Below are 27,887 nucleotides of genomic sequence, written 5' to 3' on the forward strand. Positions count from 1 at the left end.
AAAAGAAGTTGGCTAACATTAGGTACTTCAGGTTACTTTCCTTGTAAGGGCTAATGCAGAGGAGACTTTCTTCTCCAGCCAACTAAAACTGGCCCATTTGGGAATTTAGCTACCATCTTTCTCCCGATTTCTGGGAAGGTCAGCTCTTATAAGTAAACAACTTAGGTTTGGTTTGGTCATGTAACCCTAGCACGAGTGACTCCATTTTGGGTTGTTTTTTTAGGGCATAATGCAGGAGCTTAGTCCAAATCAATGCCCTCCCGTACATTTTATTTAACACCAGAATCCAGGTCACTGGCTTCTAGCCATAGGTCTGTCACCTAGTCAGGGCCTCCTCCTGTGTACCACAGGGTACATTCAGCATCCCACAGGGGGTGGAGGTCATTCTCCTTCCAGAGAGTCAGGAAACCTTGCTTTTTATTAGCTCAGGGGCCAGCATCTTGAGGCCTGTGTTTATTTTCAATTAGAGTAGATGAAATGTTTGTGGTTTGCTTTTTTGATGCAAAGTGGGCTGTGGAAATGAAGCTGCCTATACAGCTCTGTAGGGAGCTGGCCAGCTTTAGCAGAAAATGTTCTTGCCGGGGACCTGAGACTTAAGCTCCATCTGGAAGTTCCTTCCCCGCAACCCGCCCTTGGCCTCAGTTTCCCATTCTGTGATGAAGAAGGTTGCATTGAGGAGTGTCTGATGGCCCTTCCAGCTCTGACTTGCTCTGATTTTGTGAAAGGGCTATAAGGCCCTTGACACTGTCCCCAGCACCACAGTGGGGATGGGTGAGGACCTCAAAGTCCTTTCCCACTGATGGACTTGGCGTGATTTGTATGAAGGACTCTCAGGCCTCCCCAGGGGGCCACTTTTGTGCCTTCTGCTCAGCAGGTCATTGTGGGGTGGGACTGTCTACTCTCCTGGCACTTCACACACAGCTCACCTTTAGAAGGAAGGTAGCTTCGGAGAGTCTCCCAGGGACCCAGCCTGAGGCCATCATCCAGCAGGGGGAGACTGTGCAGAGATGGAAGCTGCTGGGAGAGCAAAACACTCCTCACCGCTAGGCTGGCCCAGCTGGGCTCTTCCTGCCCCAGTGCTGCCCTCCATCCGCTCCTGTAGCAGGGGAGCCCCCAGTAAAAACATTTGCCCTCAAAGTGCCTCAGAGGGAAAAATACAACACTTCACAACAGTTAGAAACATAAGAATGGTCAAAAGTACATGAAATCTGTGATGTAAGTCATAAAATATAAGTCTAAGTTCTATATGTGTTAAAATTGTGTTAAAAAAAAAATCAAGAAAAACCAGCCGGGCATGGTGGCTCACACCTATAGTCCCAGCCCTTTGGGAGGCCAAGGCAGAAGGATCACTTGAGCCCAAGAGTTTGAGACCAGCCTGGGCAACACAGGGAGACCCCATCTCTACAACAAAATTTAAAAATTAGGGCTGATCACAGTGTCGCGCCTGTAATCCTAGCACTTTGGGAGGCCAAGGTGGGTGAATCACAAGGTCAGGAGATCAAGACCATCCTGTCCAACATGGTGAAACCCCATCTCTACTAAAATATAAAAAATTAGCTGGGCGTGGTGGTGCATGCCTGTAGTCCCAGCTACTTCTGAGGCTGAGGAGAGGGAATCGCTTGAAGCTAGGAGGCAGGGATTGCAGTGAGCTGAGATTGTGCCACTACACTCCGGCCTGGCAACTGAGTGAAACCCTGTTTAATAAAAAAATAAAAAGGAGAAAACCCAAACTAAGAAAACTGTGACCCCTGCAGCAGTATAACACAGGTGACAATGACACTTCTATTACATCACCTGTGACAGACTCCTCATCCAGCATAGATTTTGGTTCATGCTAGCATGTTGCAGAGCTTCACATCTGACTCCCTCTCAGCTGTGCACAGCAGTGATCAGCTGGGGATTTTCCTTGGTGTATCAATTAGTATAAGACAAGCTGCTGTCACAAACCCACCCAACAAAAACCCAGAAGATAGAAATTGAATTCTCTCTCCTCAAACCAGGTGAATATTCTGAGTCAGTGGGTGACTTTGCTCACACAGAAGTACAGGAAGCCAGATTCTTTCTGTGGTGTGGCTCTGTTGACCCCTAGTCTAGGTGTCCATGGAGTCATATCCGCTGTCTTAGGGCTTGTCGTAGTCCATTCATGCTGCTGTACAAAAATACCTTAGACTGGGTAGCTTATAAACAACAGAAATTTATTGCTCACAGTTCTGGAAGTTGGGAAGCTCAAGAGCAAGGTGGCAGCAGATTCAGTGTCTGGTAAGGTCTCACTCTCTGCCCCATAGATGGCACCTTCTTGCTGTGTTTGCATGGTGGAATAGTGGAAGAAGTGAAAAAGCTCCCTTAGGCCTCTTTTATATGGGCACTAATTCCTTATAAAAGGTGGAGCTTTCATCACCTAATCGTGTTCCAAAGTCCCCACCTCTTAATAATATTGCTTTGGGGATTAGGTATCTACAGAATTCTGGCAAGACATGAATATTCAGGCCAGGGTTCCAGCCTGGAAGTGAGCCCCCACTTTGCTCACATTCTACTAGTGAGAACTTAGACCTGTGGTCCCATTTAACTGTTATGGAGGCTGGTTAATGTAATTCTTAGCCAGGTTCTCACATACTCAAATCCAACTTTATTACTGAGGAAGAAAGAGAATATATAATTTGATAGGTCACCAGCAGTCTCTGTAGCTTTGAAAAATATGTCAACCCAAAAGTTTGTATTTTCCCCTGCCGGTCCCCTCTTGTGATAATGCCTTTTTAGCAGCATCTCTCCACTTTTTACCATCTCTCCCTCTTCCTTGCTCTTCTTGCCCCTCCTTCTTTATTTCCCTCAACATAATCCTTACTCTCACTCTTTCACCTCTTCCCTCATCTAGTAAAGAACTCCTAAGATAAACAGAATGGAGTTTCCAAGTTCCAGGGGTCAGGGCACACCAGACTGGTCATGGATAAGAACAATGGTGTACATTCCTGCCCACTTTTCCTATGCTAGCCCATGACCACTTTGCCCATGCTAAGCCATCCTCAGCCCAAATGGCCCTTGAGCATGTATTTGAAAAACAGGTGGAAGATAAAACAAGAAGCAAGCATTGATTTTGCACATAGGACACTTAGACTTCATGTTCTGGTTCTGGCAGTTACTAATTATGTGGTCTTGAGTAGGTCTCCTTGCTTCTGCTCTGAGTATCTCTTCACTGAAAAAATTGAGCAAATGCAATTTCACCTGCAAACCCCAAAGAATTTTTGTGATGCTAAAGCAGAATAATGTTTGGCAAGCATTTTTTATATTTTCAAGTATTTTTCTTTAATTTAAGCATATTTGTTTTATAATCTGAATGTGATAATTCCAATAGCTGAGGTCCTCTGAGGGTCTAATTCTGCTGCTTGTTTTATCTGCTGACTTTTCACTCAAGGTGGTTTATTTTATTGTGTACCTTATAATTGTAGGTTGTGAGCTCATGTTCACCTAGTCTTTCCTCTCTGTGAGAATCCTGTGAAGTCTGAGTTTAAAGTGTTAGCTTTAGGGCTAGGTGTAACGGCTCATGCCTGTAATCCCAGGATTTTGGGAGGCCAAGGCAGGCAGATCACTTGAGGTCAGGAGTTTGAGACCAACCTGGGCAATATGGCGAAACCCCATGTCTACCAAAAAGAAAAAAGAAAATTAGCTGGGAGTGGTGGCACATACCTGTAGTCCCAGTGACTTGGGAGGTTGAGGCAGAAGGATTACTTGAGCCTGGGAGAAGGAGGTTGCAGTGAGCCAAGATCATGCCAGTGCACTCCAGCCTGGGTGACAGAGCAAGATTCTGTCTCAAAAAAAAGTCAGCTTCCAAGAGGATTAACATTAGCACTCCCGGGTGCTACCAACCTGATCCCACTTTAAGTAAATTTCTAGATTTGGAGTTTTCCAAATCACATATGCAGTGTACTTTTAAATCGCAACCCTCAGAGGACAAGAGCCTATGATTCCAAATTCTCAGGGAAGGCTGGCTTTTTTCAACTCAGAGTCCAGATCAAGACAGACATATTTCCTTCAGTCCCTCTTTGCTGATCAGTCTACTTTTCACTCCAAATGTAATGCTTCAAGATCTAGATTTTATGCTATGGTCTTATTTTCAACGTCTCACATTGCTTGAGTCCCCACATGGACTTTAAAACTCAAGACTCTGTGAAGGAGCTGAGCTAATGCCTCGAGGGAAACTTTCACACTCAGTGTCATCTTAGCATTCTTATTTCCTGTTCTCTCCTCATTTGGGACCCCTGAAGATTACTGCCATTTTCCTGTGAGTTTAGCACTTCATTGGAAAGGTGTTTGTTATATTTTATCCAGCATTTCTACATGTTGTACAGTGGGAGGGCTTCTCAGGGTGGCCAGTGGACTCTGAAATCTCACTGCCTTTCATGTCTTCTTTAATTCCTTTTCGTAATCTTTCCCTTTTCCTCTCTTGTCCTTCCCTGTCTCTTGCTCCTTCTCTCCACACTTACCTGCCAGATATCAGCTGTTGGCACTGCATATTCTCAGGGGATATTCTGGCAGGTGTTTTTCAGGACTCCTGGCTGACCCTCCCCAGCTTCTCTAGCTCCAGCTCCCTAACATGGTGACTAAACACCTCCAGCAGACAGCCTGCTGCCCCAGATCTGTGCCCTTGGGCTTTATCTTCCGTGCAAACTTGTCAGCTTCCCTTTTTATTCATCCAGAGCTCTTCATTCCATCACTATGCAACTTGTCAAAATGTGCTCAGCCAGGAACAGGTTTAGGGCAGAGCTTTTAATAATCTCTTTGAAGCTTTCCTCCTTTGAATCATTGTAAATATTATGCATCAGAAAAACTCCAGGTTTTGAGCCTCAGAAATTCAAATGTCAGTGCCAAGTCTCCCTCTAAGCCCTGCACATTGGCCAGGCCCTAGGCTTAGAGGCACAATTAGGTGCTCAGAGAGGCCAGAATTTGGTCAACATCTCATTCCCCAAATGGACTCAAGGAATATGAGAGAATTCTGGATGAGAGAGCAGGCAAAATTACCAAGCAGAATGAGGATCTCTGGCTCTAATTTGAGGGTCATTTTTCTTCTTGCTGACATCTCTCTTTCCACCTCGATTCATTCAAGCAGACTTCTATGAAAGGTTCACTGAAGTGATTTGCCTACAGGATTGACAGGGACTTTGAAATGTGCTGCCTCTTTTAGGGACTTTGCCTGGTAACAGGAGGCAAAACATTAAGCCAAAGGGACAAGGAAAAGGAAAGTCAAACATTGGGGATTGGGGGCCTCCTTCCCAAGGCTACTAGATTGGGATACTCCTCTGGATACTCCAGTGCAGAGGCACTATGACCCCAGCCTACTTCATCTGCAATGTCTCATCTAATGCTCATGACACCCTGATGACATCATTTAGCTTGCTCCAGGCTGAGCAAGGCAACAGAGGTCCTGTATTTGCTAAGTGCTGAGCCTCAATTAGGCTCCAAGCCCAACTTTAAGAAAAGCTGTTGATATGGTGAGACTGTGTCCCCACCCAAATTTCATCTTGAATTGTAATCCCCATATGTCAAGGGAGGGGCGTATAATCCCTCAAGGGAGGGAGGTAATTGGATCATGGGGGGGTTCCCTCATGCTGTTCTCACGACAGTGAGTTCTCAGGAGATCAGATGGTTTTATAAGCATATGACAGTCCATCCTACCTGTGCTTTCTTCTCTCTCCTGCAGCCATATGAAGGTCTGTGCTTCCCCTTCAACTTTCACCATGATTTTAAGTTTCCTAAGGCCTCCCCAGCCATGTAGAACTGTGAGTCAATTAAACCTCTTTCCTTTATAAATTGCACAGTCTTGGATATTTCTTTATAGCAATGTGAAAATGAACTCATACACCTGTCCTCTACCTACCATGCCCAGTCCTCTCCAGGATGCCAAAAGATAGGTTTGGAAGGCTGATTGCTGCAATTGTCCAGGTAACAGCTGACATCTGTATCTTATACTCTAGGAGGCAGCAGACACAGAGGTGAAGCCCAAGGGCTCTAGAGCCAGATGGGCCAAGTTCAAATTCCAACTGTACCACTGAACTAGCTGAGCGACATTGGGCGATGCTTTACTCCAGCTACCATTCCTAGTCTCTCCTCTTCAGCAGCCAGTGGAGACTAAAACACCAACCAATTAATTTCACTCCTCTGATCTCAACAGCTTCTCATCACTTTCCAACGGTTTCTCATCACTTCTAGAATAACATCCAAGTGCCTCCTCAAAGCCTCCAAGGCCTGCAGCAGATGCTGCCAGTGCTCACCAAACTCTACATTCTCCTCTCTGTCCCAGGCTCCCTGCTGTGCTGCATTTCTCAGCCTCTTTGCGTGGGGGGGTGATGGTGGGTGTGGAGACCTGTCCCTTGTTCTTGCCAATGGAGTGTGAGGGGAGGTGACATGTGCTACCCCAGGCTGAAGTGGTTGAGAGCAGCATGCCTTCTCCACACTTTCCCCACATGCCAGCTGGATGGGCATCCAGTGAGGACCCCAAGGAGATGGCAGAGCCACGCAATGGAAGATGCCTGGATCCCCTAGTGTGTGAAACAGAACCCCTGTACCCATCTTGTGACAACACTAACTGAACTACTCCACAAGCAAAAATTGATCCTTTATTGTGTCGTGTCACTGAAACTTGTTTTTGTTGTTACAGCAGCTGGCTTATCCTGACACATACAAGGCCCTACAACAGTTGACATCAGTTCAAACCCATGTCTGCTCTTCCTCTCCCTCACCATGCCCCACCGCACCACCTTCTCATGGCTCCTCAGACTGCAAGCTCATTCCCATCTAGGACCTTGGCCAGGCCGTGTTCCCTCCTCCTGGAATGCTCTTCCCCAAAGCTTTATGTGACGTTCTTTATCAGTTTTGCCAAATTTCTGGTCAAATTTTATCTCCTCAGAGAGAGAAGCCCTGATTCCCCTTTTAGGCAGGCCCACCCTCACCAGGCATCACCTTTCCTCTGTTATTTTTCTCCAGAGCAGTTATCCATGACTTGCCAGTCCATCAGGAGTATTTCTTCGTTAATATATTTATTTCTAGCTCCTCCCTGTGTCTGTCTATTCTGGTGTCTAGAACAGTGACTGACACATAGTAAGTGTGCAATAAATATTCTTTGAGTGGATCAATGATCACTCTTCTCTCTGCTTCTTTATCTATTTCTCCCTCCTTACAGAGGAGAATCCTCTGTAAGATGGGGTTGTTTGCTGAAGACAAAAGGGGATAATGCAGGGTGGTGCGGAACATTCTGGCACAACAGATGCCTGGGAACTGCAGATTCCATCCAACGTAAAGATAGCTCCTCAAAAGCCCAGGCTAGAGTCCATGGGCTGCCTGCAGCAGGGCCCAGGAGGGTGCTTTAAGCAGGAAGGTTCTTGTTGCTGCCCTCCCAAGAGAGGGAGTGGGGCTGAGTCAGCTGTGGAGCCTGGGGCTGGCTGCCAGCTGCTGATGCTGAGAGCTACATGGAACTTCACCTGGACAGGTAATTGAACTGATGGAGTGAGCCGACCAGGATGAGACGAGTGTTCCCAGCAGTGAGGTGATGAGCCATGGAATTGGCATTGGAGTGGCTGTAGTCACAAGTGGAAGGAATTCATCTGCTGGCACAGCCAGCCTGCAGGGAGGGGACCAAGAGGCTCTTGCACTTGTGGCCTGGACAGAGATGGACAACTGCTGGCATGCCCTCTGGTTACTGGGGACAGAGGGGATTGAAGGAGGGGATGGCACACGCTAAGGCATGGAGTTGTGAAAGGACAGTGCTTGCTAGTTAGAATGGTGAAGGGAGGTAGTGCTGGTGGCCCAAGGATGTAGGTGGAATTGGGAATTGACCCCAGAAAAGCCACATGTGGAAAAAGGGTGAGCACTAGGCTAAGAGAGCTGGGAGACTTGACTTTCTACTCCCTGGTCTACCATGATCCATGTATCCTTGAGCTCAGGTGTATCCATGATCCTGCTTAAGTGTGTCACTGCACAACACACAGATGAGGAAACTGAGGCATGGAGAAAGCCATCATGCAACTGCGTATCACTGCCTCTGTGCCTCAGTTTTCTCACCTGTCAAACTGATACTTCCCCTCACATGGGGGTGAGAAGAGGAAGTACAAAGAGTGGATGCCTATGCAATTTTGTCATCTCAATATGTTCAGTTATTTGAACTGAGGGGTGGCCAGGAGGAGCTAAGAAATTTCCCTAGGACATGAGTGTTGGGAAGGCCAAGGGCCAACTGGAAGTGACTGTTGCTGAGAAGACAGGGGTGAAAACAGCAGGAGGAAAGGCAATGTGGAGAGATGCAGGAGAGGAGGAGCTGGAAGTGGTTCCAGCAGGAGACCAGATGTGGGCAGTGGCCGGAGTGTTGATGTCTCCTGGCAGGTGCAGTCCAGTTGCTTTCTATGCCTGCAGTTTGCAAGTGGATTGGGCCCTTGTGCTTGCCCATGGGGAGAGCACAAAAATTCTGGTTGCATCTCCACCTACGTACATGGAGGATTGCATCATCCATGCCTTTGAAGTTCTGCCTGTCCATGTTACTTGTTTTAATAAATGATGTGAGTGGAAGTGGTACCTGTCACTTCCGGGTGGAAGCTTGAAGAGTCAGTGCCTGATTGACCTTTGAGACTGACTCTGTGAGTGTCCCTTGGACCCTTCCTGCTGAATTCTACCTGCTAGCGTCTGCATCTCTGTGCCTGAGGTATTTCTCCAGGACCAAAAAAGACAGCTCAGCCCTCATGAATTACCAGCCAGAAGTGCAGGAGAATTACACATCATCACCCTCACCACTCTCAGTCAGTGACTCTGGGGAGTTGAGACATAAATATCTGAGTTCCCTCACCCCATGCTGCAGGTGGGATCACCCTGCAGTATGTGCTCTTCACTTCTTCCCTGGGATCTCCCATGGGATTAAGTTCATTCACCCACAGAGGTAGCTGGCTTCATATGCATCTTTTATTAGCTACTTTCCCTTTTATTAGTTGAACTTTTCTACTTGATACCAGTGTCTTCTGCACCTCCCAAATAAACAATTGCACCCACGCCCTTGCTTCTGCACCAGCCATGTTCCTCTTTCCTGTTGTCATGACAGTCCATCGGCCAATCAACTGGCAATTTCCCAGGGGGTGGGTACTCTGTCATTCCAGGCCTTGGGGTGGGTTCATTATGGGCAGGTGGCATGAGTCAGAAACCCATTGAAATTTGGGGGCTGCTTGTTACTATAGCCTAGGCTCACCCACCCTGACTGATATAGCCCCTGCCTTCTCACCAAACACCACAATGATGCATCTAATTCAAGGCATCTTATGAAAAGGAAGAGAGGAAGGTGGGAAGGTAGGCAGGCAGGAAGGAAGGAAGGAAGGAAGAAAAGAAGGAAAGAAGGAAGCGAGGGAGGGAAGAGGAAGACAGAAGAGACAGAGAGAGAAAGCACATTCATGAGTGTGCATGTGTGTGCCTCTGTGTGTACATGCTGGGGCAGAACAGAAGGAAAGGGAGGGACAAGTTTGAAGGGAAGACTGGGACAGGAAAAGAGGTGCCCAAGAACCCACTGGAGAGGAGAGTTAGAAAGGATAACTGCCCATATATGGCAGTGAGAAGAATCCCGGGTCACACAGCAAGTCAGGGGTTGAATTAAACCTAGGACTTGGGTTTCCCAGCTTCCAATTCAGTACTCTTTCCTCTGAGCTCACTTCCTCCAGAAGGTCCAAGGCTGGAACATCCCTTCTTGAAAGCTCCCTGGGATTGTAGAAAGAAGCACATGGCCAGTTGTTCATGGGATCCTAAGTACCTCTAGCTACCACTGTTTTCACATCTGGATGACAGGGGCACATCTGGCCTCTGACACATCTGGCCACCGTTCTCACATCTGGATGACAGGGGCACATCTGGCATCACACTGGGCTACAGACTGGCCTCTGAAGGGTACATGGGAATGAAAGTTAAGGCTCTTCTGCTTGAAATCAACACAGATAACCTTTAGCCAGCTCAAGCCACAGAGGGGATGAACTGGAGAGTGTATTAGGCTATTCTTTGCATTGCTATAAAGAAATACCTGAGGCTGAGTAATTTATAAAGAAAAGAGGTTTAGTTGACTCATTCTTCTTCTGGCTGTACAAGCATAGCCCCAGCATCTGCTCAGCTTCTGGGGAGGCCTCAGGGAGCTTTCATTCATGGCAGAAGACAAAGCAGAAGTAGGCACGTCATAGGACAAAAGTGGGAGCAAGAGAGAGAGTGGATGCAGGGTGTGTCACACACTTAACCAGATCTCACTCACTATCACAAAGACAACAAGCCATGGGTGATCTGCCTCCATGACCCAAACACCTCTCGCCAGACCCCACCTTCAACATTGGGAATTACAGTTTAACATGAGATTTGGCAGAGATGTATATCCAAACTATATCAGGGAAATACTAGGGCTTTTAGCTAACAAAATAGGCCTTGGGAGGAAGAACAACAAAAGCAGCTCTGGGAACCATGGTACTCTTGTAATCACCTGATGGGTCCTTCTTTGCCCACTGTACAGATAAAACCAATTCATGGAGACAGCAGTACTGCAGCAGAGAAAGAGTTTAATAATAATAGGGCTAGTTAAATGGAAGGACGGGAGTTTATTAAATCGTCCTCCCCCAAAATTTGAAGGTTAGGGTTTTTCAAAGAAAGTCTGGCAGACAGGAGGCTAGGGAATGAGGAATGCTGATTGGTTGGGTTAGGGATGAAGCTGTCTTATTGCGTTAAGTCAGTTCCTGGGTGGAGGTCACAAGACCAGTTGAATTAGTTCCTTGGTATGAGTTATGGGCCCAGGTGAAGTCAGTCTGTTATCAGAATGCAAAAGTCTGAAAAATATCTCAAAGACCAATCTTTCATGTTTACAACAGTGATACCATCTATCAGAGCAACTGGGGAAGTTACAAATACTGTGATCTCTGGAGCAGTGAATGCTTATAGAATTCAAGCTAGGGAATAATGGCTGGTTATCATTTAACTATACCTGCATCTTAGCAGAATTCAGGCATCTCCTATGATCCTAATCTTGTGGTCTTTCATTAGTCTTACAAAGGCAGTTTTGTTTTGTTTTGGTTTGGTTTTTGAGACAATGTCTTGCTCTGTTGCCCAGGCTAGAGTGCAATGGTGCAATTTCAGCTCACTGCAACCTCTGCCTCCTGGGTTCAAGTGATTCTTCTGCCTCAGCCTCCAGAGTAGCTAGAATTACAGGCATGCACCATCACGCCCAGCTAATTTTTGTATTTTTAGTGGAGACAGGGTTTCACCATGTTGGTCAGGCTAGTCTCGAACTCCTGACCCCAAGTGATCCACCTACCTCAGCCTCCCAAAGTGCTGGGATTACAGGCGTGAGCCACCATGCCCAGCCTTACAAAGGCAGTTTTGGTTATCAAGCAAGGAGAGGGTTAGTTTTGGGAAGGGACTGTTATCATCTTTGTTTTAAAGTTAACAAAGGCAGTTAGCTGGTGAGGTTGGAAGCAAGATGGAGTCCATTAGGCTAGATTTCTCTCACTGCTGCACTTTTTGTAAAGGTGGTTTCACCCCTGTGCCCATGGACCTTCCTTTCAGGGGTCACCATTTATGCCTCTCACCTGCTATGCCTCGCAGGTTAAAAGTTCACATTCCTAGAAGAAAGAATCCGACTGGCAAGCTTCAGTGAGATGCTCTTTGCTCCAGTGAGCTAAGCCCCTGGGGTTTTAGCTGGGACCATGGTTGAGGATAGCCAGTTCCTGGAGAACGGAGAGGGCACTGTGTGCAGGTCAGACAATGGGGAGTCACTTTTGTGAATGGACTCTTCTGCCAGCAACTCACATCTCTTCTTAGAAGGTCCTGCTCTTCCTTTTTCCAGACAGCAGAGTTTTCTGTCTCTTGATTCAACCCTTGCTGAGGCTCTAATTGATGTCTCACAGGTACCAGCCTCTGTGGAGGATTCTGAGATGGAGACACTCCTCACACCCCTGTGAAGATAAGTGAGTTCACCAAGCACAGCCATGCAAGGCTGAGGGGCCTGGAGCCCTGGGAGAGCCTGGCTGTGGGGGTCCATTGCTGCCAGCTCTGCCTTTTCGTCTCTCTACTCAGATGGGAGATGATCAGGACTGACCAAACGGAGTCACCTGATACTGTCTCATGTGGACAGAAACTGCTAGATGTTTTAACCTGTTCCCCAAGTTACAGGGAAGCCTTCAGATTTGCCAAGAATTCCAGAGCTGGATTTTATTGACTCATCATATTTGAGATTACATCAGTGGGGTTCTTTCTGGAGAGAGGCCTGCCCTTTGACCTCACTGCAGAACTGCCCACAGAATTCCCTTAGCTCAATCCCTCCCCTGGGACCCCCACTCCCTTGGGACTTTCTGTGGCTGTCTCTAGGCCAAAATATCCTCCCACTGTTCAGGAGGGGTCTGGCCAGAGACTCTGTTGTTATTTTTGCTCCTGTTTGTATAACAATCCCTGTGGAAGGAAAGAAAAATGTCACCTAGATAAAGACACAAAGCATAAAAAGAAAAAAAAAAAAAACAAAGAGTGACATTTGGAAAAGTTTAGACAAGAATGGCCTGGCCAGAGCTGAACTTGGGAGGAGGGAAATGTCAGAGGCTGGGGGGTTAGGGACATCTGAGACAGGAGATGTTGGGCTCTGGGTTTCTCTTTCATAAGGACCAGAAGCTGCTCATATATGCTAAGCACCTTTCACTCACAACCATAGGAGGAAGTTACTATGATTAACTCAGATGGAAATAGGGAAACTGAGGTTCAGGGAGGTTAAGTAATTTCCCGGGGTCTCATATTCCGCTTGGACACTGTCTCATATCTATCTGACTCTAAATAGTAGCCTCTAAGGCTCATTGGATTGGCACTTGCCTCCCAGGACCCCTGTGGTTATGAGGTTCAGAGTCCCAAGATACCTGAGCTGGTCAAAAGCTTTGGGTATTTTTTTTTTTAACTCCTTTCGCTTTTGTGCTCAAAGTGCAATGGCGTGATCTTGGCTCACTGCAACCCCTGCTTCCTGGGTTCAAGCAATACTCCTGCCTCAGCCTCCTAAGGTAGCTGGGACTACAAGGCATGTGCCACCATGCCTAGCTAATTTTTGTATTTTTAGTAGAGACAGGGTTTTACCATGTTGGCCAGGCTGGTCTTGAACTCCTGACCTCAGGTGATTCACCCACCTCAGCCTCCCAAAGTGCTGGGATCACAGATGTGAACCACTGCACCCAGCCTCTGGGTAATCTTTAAATAAGCAGCTGAGCCTTGCTAAGAGAATGGGAGGCTTCTGGAGAATGGGGTGGCCAACTAGAAAGAAACTAGCTTGGAAGTAAGAAATCACTGGGTCCCATAGCAAGCCTGCCTCTTACTATTGTGTTACCTTGAGCAACTGACTTTACTTGTGTGAGCCTCACTTTTCTCCTCTGGAAAATGGGCTAATAACATCTACTCTGTGGAATGTGCTATCCAGTGCAGCTCAGGTACTCCTTAAGTGAAAATATGTTTCCTACCTTATTGCTTCCTTAGGATCTTCTTCCCCAGCACACGGGCTTTCAGAGTCTCAGTACCATCTCTGATGACTTTTTTGCCAGGGCTCAACAGATGGGGTAGAACTTTCTGACCAGGAACCCACAGCACGCACACACACACACACACACACACACACAAACATACACACAAGCCTCCCCTTATCCTGGTACAGACCCAGCTTTGATCGGGCTTCTGGGAAAGGGGAGTGTGGGAATTACTTATTGGCTCTGGTATCCAAACAAATGGCTGGACAAGAATGCAGCCAGCCTCAGGCATGACTCAAACCAGGTATCCGGGGCCACCCAGCCTCCCTCTTACTCTCTGGTCCTCTGGGTGTCAGCTCCCTGCTTAGATAGCCTCTGCTGCTGGTTCAAGACTTAATACTCTCAGTTTCATCACTATAGACAAAACTGTAATTCCAGTTACAACCAACCAATAGGAAAAGACTCTAATTGGTTAGGCTTGAATTACCCATCACCTTCTCAACCAATTACTGAATCTCAGGGGTAGAAAAGTGCAACAATTGGTCAGACCTGGATCAGGTGATCACACCTAAGCCAATAATTGTTCCAAAATGGCCACTTTACATTCAGATCATCTAGCTAGAATGGGAATGTACAGTGCTTTGCAGAAAACAGTGGTGAAAGTTCATGACCAGACTGGGCAACTGATACAGTTAGGCTTTGTGTCCCCACCCGAATCTCATCTTGAATTATAATCTCCATAATCTCCACAGGTCAACAGAGAGACCAGGTGGAGATACTTGACTCATGAGGGCAGTCCCCCCATGCTGTTCTCATTGTAGTGAATGAGTTCTCACAAGGTCCGATGGTTTTAAAAGGGGCTCTTCCCCCTTTGCTTGGCACTTCTCCTTCCTGCTGCCTTGTGAAGAAGGTGCCTTGCTTCCCCTTCACATTCCATCATGATTGTAGGTTTGCTGAGGCATTCCCAGCCATGTGGAACTGTAAGTCAATTAAACCTTTTTCCTTTATAAATTACCCAGTCTCAGGCAGTTCTTTATAGCAGTATGAAAACGGACTAATACAGCAACGTAGTGAGATGCCATCTCTAAAAAATTAATTAATTTTTAAAGTGGTAGAAAGTTCTGGGCAAATGACTAGGTATCTTTTACCTTTCAAATTCCAATTCTCTTTCTTTCTAAACATTCCCATCCAATCCTGGAGCACTACACTACTGATATCTTCATTCTGCCATTTTCTGTTCCCTGCCCTGGTGCTTAAATCTCTCCTCTCTACCTATTTGGCACAGTTGGCCTGATGAATCAGCCCAGCTTGCAGACTTGATGAGTTTTCAGAGTTCAAGAAAGTTCTTCCTTTCCAACCATCTTAAATGTCTTCCTACCTCTGCCTGCTGTGCAAGCAATTTCACTATTGATGGTTCATTTTTTAGCTTAACAGGATTTGTTCCCATTAAAATGCACACCCCTTTGTGAGCATGTACTCATTGTCTGAACAATTATTTATGACTTGGCATTAGTGCTTTATCAGCTGTTTTACATTTTGGTAGGGGAAAGGAGGAGAGACTACAGAGAGCTTACTCATGTTGGAGGGAGGAAGAGAGGCTGCAGAATGTGGAAGCCAGTTCTCCTGATTCAATGAGTCTGTTTCTGGTAAGTCCAGGTGATTGTCTGGAAGCCATAGTCATTCTTATTTTATCTTGGAGAAGCAGCAGCTGTTGTCTCTTTTTTCTCACTTCGAAGTTTAAATTTTCTTACCTAAAATTTTAAATTTTGAGATAATTAAGGAATCCCACGTGTCCTTTACTCAGTTTCCCATGGTAGCATCTTGCAAAACTATAGCATCACAACCAGGATATTGATGTTAAACACAGGCAAGATACAGAACACTTCTATCACCATGAGGATCTTCATGATCTTTTATAGCCCTATCTACTTCCCTCCCATCACTATCTTCTCCTTAACTAATGGCAACCACTAATCTGTTATCTATTTCCATAATGTTGTCATTTCCAGAATGTTATATAAATGGAATCATATTTATTTGGGGGGTTGGCTTTTCTCACTCAGCATAATGCTCTGGAGGTTCATCCAGGTTGTTGTGTGTATCAGTAGTTTTTTCTGAGTATATTAGTTCATTCTCACACTGCTATAAAGCTGCTACCCAAGAGTGGGTAATTTATAGGCAAATGAAGTTTAATTGACTCACAGTTCTACATGGCTGGGGAGGCCTCAGGAAACTTACAATCTCAGCAGAAGGGGAGGCAGGCACATCTTACATGGTGGCAGGTGAGAGACAGTGAGCAAGAACAGGGAAAACTGTCTTATAAAGCCATCAGATCTTGTGAGAACTCACTCACTATTGTAGAGAAGCATAGGGGAAACTGTCCCCAAGATCCAATCACCTCCTACTAGTTTCTCTTCCTCAACACCTGGGGATTACAATTTAAGATGAGATTTCGATGGGGATACAAAGCCTAACCATATCACTGAGTAATAGATCATGGTGGGAAATACTCAGTTTATTCACTCATTTCCCTGTTGAAGGGCAACTGAATCATTTCCAGTCTGGAGCTAATACAAATAAATAAATAAACATTTATATACAAGTCTTCATTTCTCTGGGATAAATGCTGAGAAAAACAATTGCTGGGTTGTACAGTAGTTGTATGTTAAGTTTTTGAAAGAAACTGCCAAACTGTTTTCCACAGTGCCTATCCCATTTTACATTCCCACCAACAATGTATGAGTGACTCAGTTTCTCTGAATCCTTGTCAGCATTTAGTGTATCACTGTTTTAGTTTAGCCATTCTGATAGATATGTAGTGATTCTCATTGTGATTGTAATTTGCATTCCCTTAATGATGAACAATGAGCATCTTTTCATGTGCTATTTGACATCTGTTGTCTTCTTTGGTGAAACATCGCTTGATGTCTCTTACCTATTTTCTAATTTGATTGTTTGTTTTCTGAATGCTGAGTTTTGAGAGTTTTCTTCATATATTCTACATACTAGTTATTTGTTGGATACATGGTTTGCAAATATTTTTTCCCAGTCTGTAACTTTTTTTTATCTTGCTTTTTAATGGGCCTTTCACAAAACAAAAGTTTTACATTGTGACGAAGTTCAGTTTATTGGTTTTTCCTCTTATGGGTCATGCTTTGGGTATCAAACCTAAGAACTCTTTGCGTAGACCTACATACTGAAGATTTCCTCCTGTTTTTTTTTCCAGAAGTTTTATAGTTTTATGTTCTACACTTAAGTTAATGATCCATTTTGAGTTAATTTTAGTATAAGGCATAAGATTTAGAGGCTTTTTTAAAGCACCATTTGTTGAAAAGACTATTTTTCCTCTATTGATTGGTTTTGTACCTTTGTCAAAAATTAGTTGGGCATATTTGTGCGGGTCTATTTCTGGGTTCTCCATTCTGTTCCATTGATGTATGTCTCTCTGCCAACACATACAGTCTTGATTACTGTAGCTGTACAGTGATTACTGTAGCTTGATATGAGATAGACTGATTTCTCCCAGTTCTTTTTTTTTTTTTTTTTTTTCCAAAATTGCTATTGCTATGGTTTGGATGTTTGCCTCATCTAAACCTCATGTTGAAATTTAATTCTCAATGTTGGAGGGGGCGCCTAAAGGGTGTTTGGTTCATAAGTGTGGATCTCTCACGAATAGATTAATGGCCTTCTCTGGAGTGAGTGAGTTCTCACTCTATTGATTAATTCCTGTGAGAGCTAGTTGTTAAAAGAGCTTAGCACACCATCCTTTTCCTCCTCTCTCTCACAATGCTGTCTCTGCATACTCTGGCTCCCTTTTACCTTCTGCTATGAGCAGAAGGCTGAGGCCCTCTTCAGATTCAGATGCCCAATTTTGACCTTCTAGCCATGAGAATCACAAGCCAAATAAACCATTTTTCTTTATAAATTAATCAGCTTCTAGTATTTATAGCAACACAACACAGACTAAGATAGCTATTCTAGTTCCTTTGCCTTTCCATATAAATTTTAGAATAATATATACAGTACCTACAAAAATTTTTCCAAGAGTTTAAAAGGAATTGCATTAAACTCGTATATCCTTTTGGGGAGAATTGACATCTTGACTATGTTGAATTTTCCAATCCATGAACATAGTACATCTCTCCATTTATTTAGCTCTTCTTTGACTTTTTTCCTCCTCTTTTTGTAGTTTTCAACATATAATCCTGTAGCTGACATCTAAGTATCTCTTCTTTTACCTTTTGCAGTTGCACATGGTATCGTATTTTTAAATTTGGTATCCAGGTGTTCATTTCTAGCACATAGGAATACAATAGATTTTTGTATGTCTATCTCATATTCTGTGACCTTGCTGAATTTACTTATTAGCATTAATATTTTATATATCCCTTGGGAACTTCTACATAAATGATCATGTGATTTTCAAATAGAAACAGTTTTTATTCCTTTCTAATCTGTATGCCTTTTAATTTCTTCTCTTGCCTTACTGCACTGGCTAAAACTTTCGCAGCACTATGTTGTATAAAAGTGGTAGCAGCACACATTCTTGCCTTGCTTTCATCTAAGGGGAAAGCATTCAGCCTTTCACCATTAAGTAGAATGTTAGCTGTAGGGTTCTTGTTGATGCTTTTTATCAAGTTGAGAAAGTTCTATTCCTATTTTTCTCTTAATTTTATAATGGATGAGTGTTGAATTGTTGTTTAATGGGTGTTGACTTTTCAGCATCAATTGATATAATCATGTTAATGTGGTGAACAACTGGTAAATGGATAAACAAACTGAACAGCCATTTATACATTGCATGGATGAACATTTGTTTATCCATTTACAAGCTGAAGGACATTTGAGGAGTTCCCAGTTTTTGGTGATTATGAATAAAGTCTGTATAAACATTCACTAACAGGTCTTTGTATGTACATGGTTTTCATTTCAAATACCTATGAGTAGCATTGCTAGGTTGTATGGTGAATGCATGTTTAACTTCATAAGAAACTGCCAAATTGTTTTCAAAACTGTGTGTCATTTTGTATTTCTAAGCAATGTGTGAGAGTTCCAGCTGCTTTGCTCAGCCAGCATTTGATGTTGTCAGGTTTTTCTTGTTATTTTAGCTGTTCTATTTGGTGTAAGCCTCAGACTTTCAGAGCCCTTCTTTCTATCTCTGCAGTACCCCCTCCCTGGGTGCCAGAGAAGAGTAGGTATAGTCACAATAGCCATTTTTCAGAAGCAGAAGGGCTGGCTCCCAGAATTCCCCTGCACACTACAAACTTCAGGACTGCAATTTTTAGGAAGGTGTGACAAATGTGTTGAGCTGAATCAAGACAAGGGCCAAGGCAGAAGGAGTAGTGGGGCATAGGGTTGGCAGTGAAGGGTCCAGATGGCCGCAGTTCAGAGTGGCAGGACCTGGAAGACTTCACCTGCTCAGGGCTTATTGGTAGTGGGAAAGGATCACTTGGGGCCCAGGAAGAGGCCCTGATGCCTCAGCACCCTCACTCTTCCCTCCTAAGGTTTCCAGCCATTTCTAACAGAGCAAAATGTAATCTCTTGAGATTCCTGCAGGCCCCAGGGAGGGGGAAAGTGGCCTGAGAACTGGAGGCGTGGCTTGGGGCCCAGTTGTGTGACACCTGAATCTTGGGGAGAGTGACTGTGGGACCAGGCCCCTGAGGCCTCCTGGGACAGCTGTGGACAGGGAGAGGTGGCTCAGGTTTCATTACTGCTTGGTGTGTGACCTGGGCTCCAGGCAGCAGAATAATGCCAGGCCTTAGCCCTTGTGGCGTAATACCTTTTACTAAGAAATTGCTGTCCTGCTTCTGTTCTACATGGATTGCTCTGGCCTGGACTTTGGGTCCTGTGGCCTAGAAGTAAAAGGACCAGATTTTAGTCAGGCTTCAGGACAGAAGCCAAACAGTCAGATTGGGAGCAGGTGCGTTAGGTATGCGTGTGCATCTGCAGGGTGGGGAGAGGTGTCACGTGGGAACTAGGAGCTGCCCAATATTCAGTTTCAGTTGATTAGCTGATTAGCTGTGTGATCTTGGACAAGTCACAGGGGAGAGTAGCTGTGGAACAAATCGCCCATCTAGTCCAAACCTTTAGGCCAAAAACAGGCAAACCCAGGCCTAAAAAGACAAGGCCTAAAGGGTCTGTGGCCTAAAGGGTCTGTTTAGGCCTGGGTTTGCCTGTTTTTGACCTAAAGGTTTGGACTAGATGGATAATTTCTCAGTTGCATTGAATGTCAGCATTACCTGGGATTTGTTTTTGTAAACTACAGATCCCTCGGCACCACCACAAACCTATTGAATCAGCATCTGTGGGCCTGGGGTCCTGGCATCTGGCTGTGTAATGGACTCCAGCTGGTTTTTGTATAGCCAGCATGTCACTGACATCTCCAGACCCACTTACCTAAAAGTTCATTCAGTCCAGCAGCCTTGGGCAACCTCTGGCTGAAGACAGAAAGGTAGGTCCAAGAAGGTGGGAGGAACCAGAGAAGGGGAGCCAATCAGAGGCCAGAAAGGTGGGGGGAAGAACCAGAAAAAGGGAGCCAATCAGTGGCCAGGAAGGTGGGAGGAGGAGCCACTCAGTGGCCTGAAAGGAGGAAGAGAAGCCAGAGACGGAGAGCCAATTAGGAAAAGGGGATACAGCAGGTTGGGATTCTTCTTGCAAGGGAAACCGAAGCCTTGATCTGGGCAGGCAGCAAGCTGGACTGGTATCAGAGGAAAAGAAGCCTACTTTGGCTGCTGCTGTTTGAGTGTGTCTCCCAGCACCATAAGGCAGGTAGAGAGGGCATCACCTTTGCGGTTCAGGAGAAGGGTTAGCACATCCCTTGTCTGTTTGGAGGCTCAAAGTGGGTCTAGGAGAAACTATGACTGCCTAGAGGGAAAACATATCCTGCAAACCCTAAATAGCCATGGGGAATAAATAGCACTTGGGCCCCGGCCACGCCACCCTCTGTGTCTGACTCAGCTTGGAGCACAAGAGTCCCCGTCTGCTGCTCGCTGTTTTGCGTGTGTGGGCGAGGCACTCAACCTTTCTGACTCTGTTGCCCTACCTCTGTAAGATGGGAATCATAATTACGCCTGCTCTACCCCTGCAAGGCATTGCTCTGGGCATCACCGAAGACAAGAGAGGCGATGGTGCTGCATCACTTGTGGCATGCTGTGCCGTCCACTGGGACTAGGCACTACCGGAACCCCAGGAAGGAAGAGATGCATGGGTGACCCTCCCTAGTCCCACAGTTGGAGGATCTGTGCTTAAAAGAAAACCACACAAGTGATTATCTTTTATAAATTGTTAGACAGTCACAGATAATCTTCCCTCTTAGTTTCAGAGGCAACAGGTATTATATGAATTTGGTGTGATCCTTTCACACTTAAAATTCTTTTTTGCATACATGCGTGGGCTCATGGAAAATATATTTTGTGTGAGCATGTGTGTATGTGTGTGTGTGGCTTGTTTTACATAAAGGGTGGCGCAGTTATATATCACATGGCAAAACGCTTTTTTTAAAGTCAGGGTTGTATGTTTGAGATCTAATTAGGTCATTTCTTTTATCTGCCATGTAGTGCTCTACCTGGAGTCTCTCTCACATGTCTGTTTTGCCTGATGTTAAAGTTGTTATGGAGCTAAATCATGCCTTTTCTTACCCCAGGCACAGCCAGCTGGGCTGCCTTTGGCTGAAAGCCCAGCAGAGTCAGAAAGAAATCTGAGGCTGTCAAGGAAGCCTAAGGGTGAGTCTTCAATGCTGGGCCCAGAGGGAGCATAACCTCCACCTGGCCTTGTCTGGTTCATCTACAGCCTGCAGGAAGGAGAGAGAGAAAATGTGAATATGAGAACTCTACCCTGCTGCATGCTAACCTCGCAGCTCTGTCTTGGGAAAGTGGAATGCAAAGAACTGGATGGAATCTCCATCATCCCAGGGTGCCCTTCTGCCAAGACCTTGGATGTCTGTCCTTCCAGTGGAGTAGCACCGCCACCACCTGCCTCCAGTTGAAGGTCATGAACTTTCTCTGAAATCAGGATGGGCTACATAATTTGCAGAGCCCGGTGCAAATAAAAATGCAGGGCACTTGTTCAAGAAATATTAAGAATGAATTAAGGCATAGGCAGACTGCTAAGCATGTGCTCTGCCTGACTGCACAGGTGGCGTTCCCATGAAGCTGATCCTGCCTGAAACTGTCCTCCAGGGGAGTCCTGTTAAGATGTAGAAGACAGTGTGCAAAACTCTGCAAGGGAAATAGCTGTCATTTTGGAAGCCATCAGGATCTTTTAGTGAAGTCAAGCTGAACCATGGAGGTCATCACAGTTCCTGACAGGTTGAGAAGCTCTGATTTATCCCCTCTAGAGTAGGAACTAAGGACTTGAGGGGCTGCAGAGCCAGCAGGTAACTCAGAAGGCCAGGGTGCAAATCCTCCCTCTGTCTCTGATGAGCTGAATGACCTCAGCTCATCAGGGACAGAGGGAGGATTTGAGTTTGTTGAATAGCTTCTCTGTGCCTCAGTGTCATTGAGATAAGGTGCCTACTTCACAGGATTGCTTGGAGGATTAACCCTAAAACTATGGAGAGGCCAAGGACATTTCCTGGCACATAATTTTGGATAGTCTTGGCTGATGTTAAGCATCTTTTCTTTGAGCTTTGGTTTCTTTCCTAGGAGAACATAATGGGGAAAGGTAGAGGGCAAAGATGGATCTAGAGTCAGGAGTCCCGGTTTCTCCACTACTAACCACCTGCTTACCAAGCCAAGTCACTCTCCCACTCAATCTCACTTCTAACATTTAAGGAAGGTAGGGTGAAGTATGACTTTCCTTCCAGCTTTATAATTCTGTTTCCAAGGAATTCCACCTGTTCCTCTCATTGGCTTATCCCAGTGTATTAGTCTGTTTTCATGTTGCTGATAAAGACATACCCGAGATTGGGCAATTTACAAAAGAAACAGGTTTAATTGGACTTAGAGTTCCACGTGTCTGGGTAAGCCTCACAATCATGGTGGAAGGCAAGGAGGAGCAAGTCACATCTTACGTGGACAGTGGCAGGCAAACAGAGAGAGCTAGTTCAGGCAAACTCCTGTTTTTTTAAAACCATCAGATTTTGTGAGACTCATTCACTATCATGAGAACAGCACAGGAAAGACCCGCCCCCGTAATCCTGCTGGGTTCCTCCCATGACAGGTGGGAATTGTGGTAGTTACAATTCAACATGAGATTTGGGTGAGGACACAGCCAAACCATATCACCTGGCATCTATTTTCTCTGAGGTTTAAGAAATTCCTCCTCTTATCTGACTGCAAATCTTTCTCATTAAAGTCCACTTCTTTTTCTGCCCTTTGTGTTAAAACAGGTCGGTGACCCATTTTATAGATTCAGAAACTGAGGCACATTGGGAACCATCTGCTCTCCAGATGGAACAACCTCGGTCCCTTTAATATTCCCTTGCACTGGCCTTCACCCACTGCCCTCCCCAGAAATCTCCACTTCTCCCGCATTTAGAGACCCACACAGGTTACTCCTGCCAGCCAGGCACAGAGCTCGGCCCCTCAGATCTGTCTGTGTTTAATACTCTCAGCGCCTGTAGGGGAGCAGATCTTGTTACACACCTTGTTGTACAGCTGAAGAAGCAGGCTCCTGGAGCCCAGACTGAGGGTGGAGTGAGGGCCCTGTAGGTAACTTGTGAGACCCTACAAGTTATGTAGCCAGAGCCCCAGACCCTGCAACCCTGTGAGGGGGAGCCTTTCCTGGAGAAAAGCTTTCCCCCAGCACTTACCAAGCCTCTCTCCCTGCAGCTGGCATGAGGGATGTTGCTCTTCTGCCAAACCCACACTCTGGGTTGAACACAGCTCTGGGCATGCCAGCTGCTGCCCTGGCCCCTTTACTGCCACTCAGGAAGGCACACGTGAGCGCCATTCAGTGCCAATGTCCTTGTTGGGGGCAAGCCTCAAACCTGTCCCCTTCCTACCAGGCCCCTGATCAGCTCTAGTACTAGCACAATGCAGAATCAATATCTTTTTGGGGGGATTATTGAATGTCCATCTCCTCCACTAAAATACAACTCTTTCGGTGGTGATGGGGGAAATATACCCAGAGCTGAAACATACTGCCTGGCACATGGAAGTGCTCAGTACACATTCAATATGTGAGCAAATTGATCCACTGATTTATTTATTTTATTTACTTACGTTTTGAGACAGGATCTCACTCTGTCACCCAGGCTGAAGCGCAGTGGCATAATCACAGCTCACTGCAGCCTCAACCTCCTGGGCTCCAGCGATCCTGCCACCTTAGCCTCCCAGGTAGCTGAGACCACGAGTGTGCACCACCATGCCCAGCTAATTTTTGACTTTTTGTAGAGACGGAGTCTGACTGTGTTGCCCAGGCTGATCTTGAACTCCTAGGCTCAAGTGCTCCTCCTGCCTTGGCCTCCCAAGGTGTTGGATTTGCAGGCATGAGCTACCACGCCTGGCCCCACTCTGACCAACCTCTGGCCCAGGCATGGTGTCTCATGCCTGTAATCCTAGCACTTTGGGAGGCCGACGTGGGTGGATTACCTGAGGTCAGGAGTTTGAGACCAGCCTGGCTAACATGGTGAAACCCCATCACCACAAAAAAATATATATAAAAATTAGCCGGGTGTGGTGATGCACATCTACCCAGCTACTCTGGAGGCAGAGGCAGGAGAATCATTTGAACCTGGGAGGTGGAGGTTGTAGTGAGCTGAGATCGCATCATTGCACTCCAGCCTGGGCAACAGAGTGAGACTCTGTCTCAGAAAAAAAATAGTGAACATCTGGCAGATACTGACCCTTTACTTTATTCACAAATTCCTAGAGGCCCATCTTTCACAGGAATCACCACAAAGGGGTGCTGATTTAGAAAAGTGCTGTTTTATGTATTATGCTATGAGGGTTCATTCATGCTGGCAGTGTATACTGAGCACTCACTATATGTCAGGCCCTGGGGACAGAGCTGTAACGGGGCTGATGTCCCTGCCTGCATGGAGGTTCTATCCTAGTGAGCACACAGTTAAAAGGCAAACACAGTGATGTTTAGTGCTGAGAAGGATGAATCAGGGAGGGGCTGGAGAGAGGAGCTGTTTTAGATGGAAGAGTCAGTAAAGTTCTGCAGAAGAGCTGTGATTTAAATGGAAGCCACCACTGAGAATGAATGGGTGGATTTGGGGCATCCCTGGTAAGGAGTGGGATTCAGAAAGAATTCCTTGACAAGCCAGGTTCCTTGGGGAGCCAGAGAGGACACACTCTACTTGCCATCAAAGTGAGTTACAAACTCATCCAGCTCAGAGCCTGAGCCATCTGGGCTGCAGTGGCCTCTTTCAAAGAAAAGAGTTCACCAACAAGAGAGCGCCACAGCATCCTGATGAGGATGGGGTCTTTAGAGTTCTAGGCAGAAACATGTTGAAATCCAGCTCAGGCAGGTTGGAGGTTCATGTCTTCATCGCAGTGAGCTCTGGTTTCTTTGTATGTAGTCGGGAATGATAAGATCACCTCTCCCAGAGGATTGTGGCAAGGCTTCTAAGAAACAGCCTGTGTAAAGTGTTGAGCACAGATAAACAGTGGCCTTTACTGCCATTGTGATTCTCTTGGCTCCCAGTGGGGTTCTTTGCTTCTCACGCATTCGTTCAACAATAACTGAGCAGCTACTCGTTGCCAGGCTCTAGATGCTAGGATACCCAAAGGAGGAATACTTGAGCTGTCCAAAGGTGAGCCAGAGATGTGCCCATCCAAGAGGCAGGGCCCTGGGCATTCCTGCCATTCCCAGATGCATGGACTTAGCCATGTAGCTTCATCGCCCTAGGCCTCAGCTTTCCCCACTGCAAATGGAGGGCTCAGCTTGCCAATCACTAGGTGACTCTCCTGCTGAGCTCCTGGGCTGAGGCTGGGGCACAACTGTAGAGGGATCCTCTGTAGCTCCAGGTGACCTGAGCCTCAGAGACAAGCTGGCCTGCCTGGCCCAAAGGCTCTGCTGGGAGCCAGGAGGGAAGAAGCCAGCAAGCTCCAAAATGGGCCAGGGTCAGTGCTGGGTCCTGCCACCTCCAAGGACCCTCCCACACCCACCAAGATTCCTGTGGGGAGGCAGAGAGTGCAGCTGCTGAACATGCCTTCCCAGGAGAAGCATGCAGTGTACTCAGGATCACAGCAGGCATGGGGGTTGTGAGGGGTTGTAGGAGAAGCCTGATGAAGATGGAGGCAGAGACAGAGGATCTCTAGGAGGTCTCTATTACCTCCCAAGTGCCATTTGCTCTTCTAGCACTGGGAGTATTCATTATACAGCTGATTATACACTTCTGCTTTCCTAGCCCTTCTCCTCCTTTCCTCCCTCACCCCAGGAGTGCCGTGGACCCTGGGATGACGCCTTCTAATTTCTCCTCCTTCCTCTCATATTAAAACTTACCTATGCTGGCTGGGCACAGTGGCTCACGCCTGTAATCCCAGCACTTTGGGAGGCTGAGGTGGGTGGATCATTTGAGGTCAAGAGTTCGAGACCAGCCTGGCCAACATGGCAAAGCCCCATCTCTACTAAAAATACAAAAAATTAGCCAGGCGTGGTGGCAGGCACCTGTAATTCCAGCTACTTGGGAGGCGGAGGCAGGAGAATTGCTTGAACCTGGGAGGCGGAGGTTGCACTGAGCCAAGATTGTACCCCTGCACTCCAGCCTGGGCGACAGAGTGAGACTCCGCCTCTGAAAGCAAAACAAAACAAAAAGCTTACCTATGCTGTGTACCTGCCTCTCTGTGCTATGGGGATTTAAGCCCTAAATAATCTAAATAATTCATTTTATTAAAAAAGCTTTTTTGTTTGTTTGTTTTTGAGACAGGGTCTCAGTCATGATCATCGTCATGATCACTGCAGCCTCCAACTCCTAGGCTCAAGCAGTCCTCCTGCCTTGGCCTCCCAGATAGCTGGGATTACAGGCAACTGTTACCATGCTCAGCTAATTTTAAAAGATTTTTTGTAGGAACTGTTGGCCAGGCTGGTCTCAAACTTTGGGCCTCAACCACTCCTCCCACCTTGATTTTCCAAAGTGCTGGGATTACGGTGTAAGCCACCACACCTGGCCTCAAAACACATTTGATGAGTTCTGTTTAAGGAACTCTTTGGGTGTGACATAGTGAACAAAACAAAGAAAAATCCATATCCTTATGGAGTTTGCATTTCAGAAAGTGAGTGGACAAGAGTGTCTTAGTGCAGCACCTCTCCAGCTTAGAGGTGCATATGGGATCATGTGGGTGTCTTGTTAAGATGCACATTCTCATTCAGGAGATCAGGGATGGGCCTGAGATTCCAACAAGTGATGCCCACTGTTGCTGGGCCACAGTCTGAGCAGGAAGGGGTTTTCTGTCTTACCCTCCCAGGGGGATTAGAGTCTGCAAGAGAACTCCCAGAGATATCAATGACTTATTCGAAGGAATAGTTCTCTAATATGGAGCCCTAGAGAGGTGTTGGTGAAGGTGGGTGGATATTGAGGACACTGGGGACTCTGAACTGGCCTCCCCGGGTGGCTGCCTGCCTGCCTGTCTGTGGAGAAGGCTGGCTCAGCTTTCGGGCCCCGGCTTCTTAGCTCCCCACTGCTCCTCCTCAGCCAGGCTGTGGGTGGGAACATCTGGAAGGGATCCCTGGAACTGGGGGAATTTCCAGGCAAATGATGCTCTGTCAACCCAGCCGGGAACACCCGCCCCTGCCATCTGCAGAGTCTGTGTAAGAGGAACCCAGCAGTTTCCAGCTCCTCCAAGGAGCGTCTGTTTGTGTCTCTGGGTCTTGTCCTGGGCATTTGAGGAGCCTGCCCCTGCTACTTCTGGGGGAGCCTGCTAGGGGCCCAGGTTCCCAATTTGCAAGTCCTGTTCTTTATCTGCTGGGAGGTGAGGTGCCTCCGAATTCCAAAGACGCCCTGGGGGTCTTTCCAAGGACAACGATGGAGGGTGAAGCTGCCCTGATTGTTGAGAAGCGTCAGCCTAGAATTTTCTCACCCTCATTAGGCAAATGTGTCCAACACATCCTGTGCTTTGCCCTGTGCAGCCTCTTAGTAATAAATGCCCAGTTCTGTGCCGTGACAGCCTGTGCAGTGGGGACTGTACAGCTTGACCTCACTTGATCTGCATGGAAACTGTGAAACTGCTCTTATTCTTACCTCCGTAAAGATAAGGGAGAAGCAGCTCAGAGAAGTCAGATTACTGAAGTAGCAGCCCCAGGGTTTGAACCCAAAGCCACTTGATACCAAAGCCCAGTGTTAACCCCTCAGGCACTCTGGCTCCCTACATGTCCTCTAACAGCAGGTGCTTGCTAAGAGCAGTACTGGATGGGAACTCGTCCGGCTGAAACTGTTGCCTCTTTAAACTCCAAGACTTCTCCTGGAGCTTCTCCTCCACCCCTGTGGGAAGCTCCCTGTCCAGGGCTTGGGGTAGGTGTGCCCAG

The 27,887-nt window shown here is 46.5% G+C and overlaps 1 long non-coding RNA gene across 2 annotated transcripts; it reads left to right on the top strand.

Annotated features, from left to right (window-relative positions):
• Positions 1-1,836: 1,836 nt before the first annotated feature.
• Positions 1,837-25,520, top strand: LOC118153741 (uncharacterized). Of its 2 annotated transcripts, XR_013535637.1 has the most exons (4): positions 1,837-2,000; positions 15,019-15,121; positions 19,741-19,926; positions 21,118-25,520. It is a non-coding gene; the product is annotated as an uncharacterized LOC118153741 (long non-coding RNA). The 2 variants fall into 2 exon arrangements; XR_004743258.3 differs by lacking the exon at positions 19,741-19,926.
• Positions 25,521-27,887: the final 2,367 nt, after the last annotated feature.

The sequence above is a fragment of the Callithrix jacchus genome, chromosome 5 (assembly GCF_049354715.1).
Source record: "Callithrix jacchus isolate 240 chromosome 5, calJac240_pri, whole genome shotgun sequence".
Classification (NCBI taxonomy): domain Eukaryota; kingdom Metazoa; phylum Chordata; class Mammalia; order Primates; family Cebidae; genus Callithrix; species Callithrix jacchus.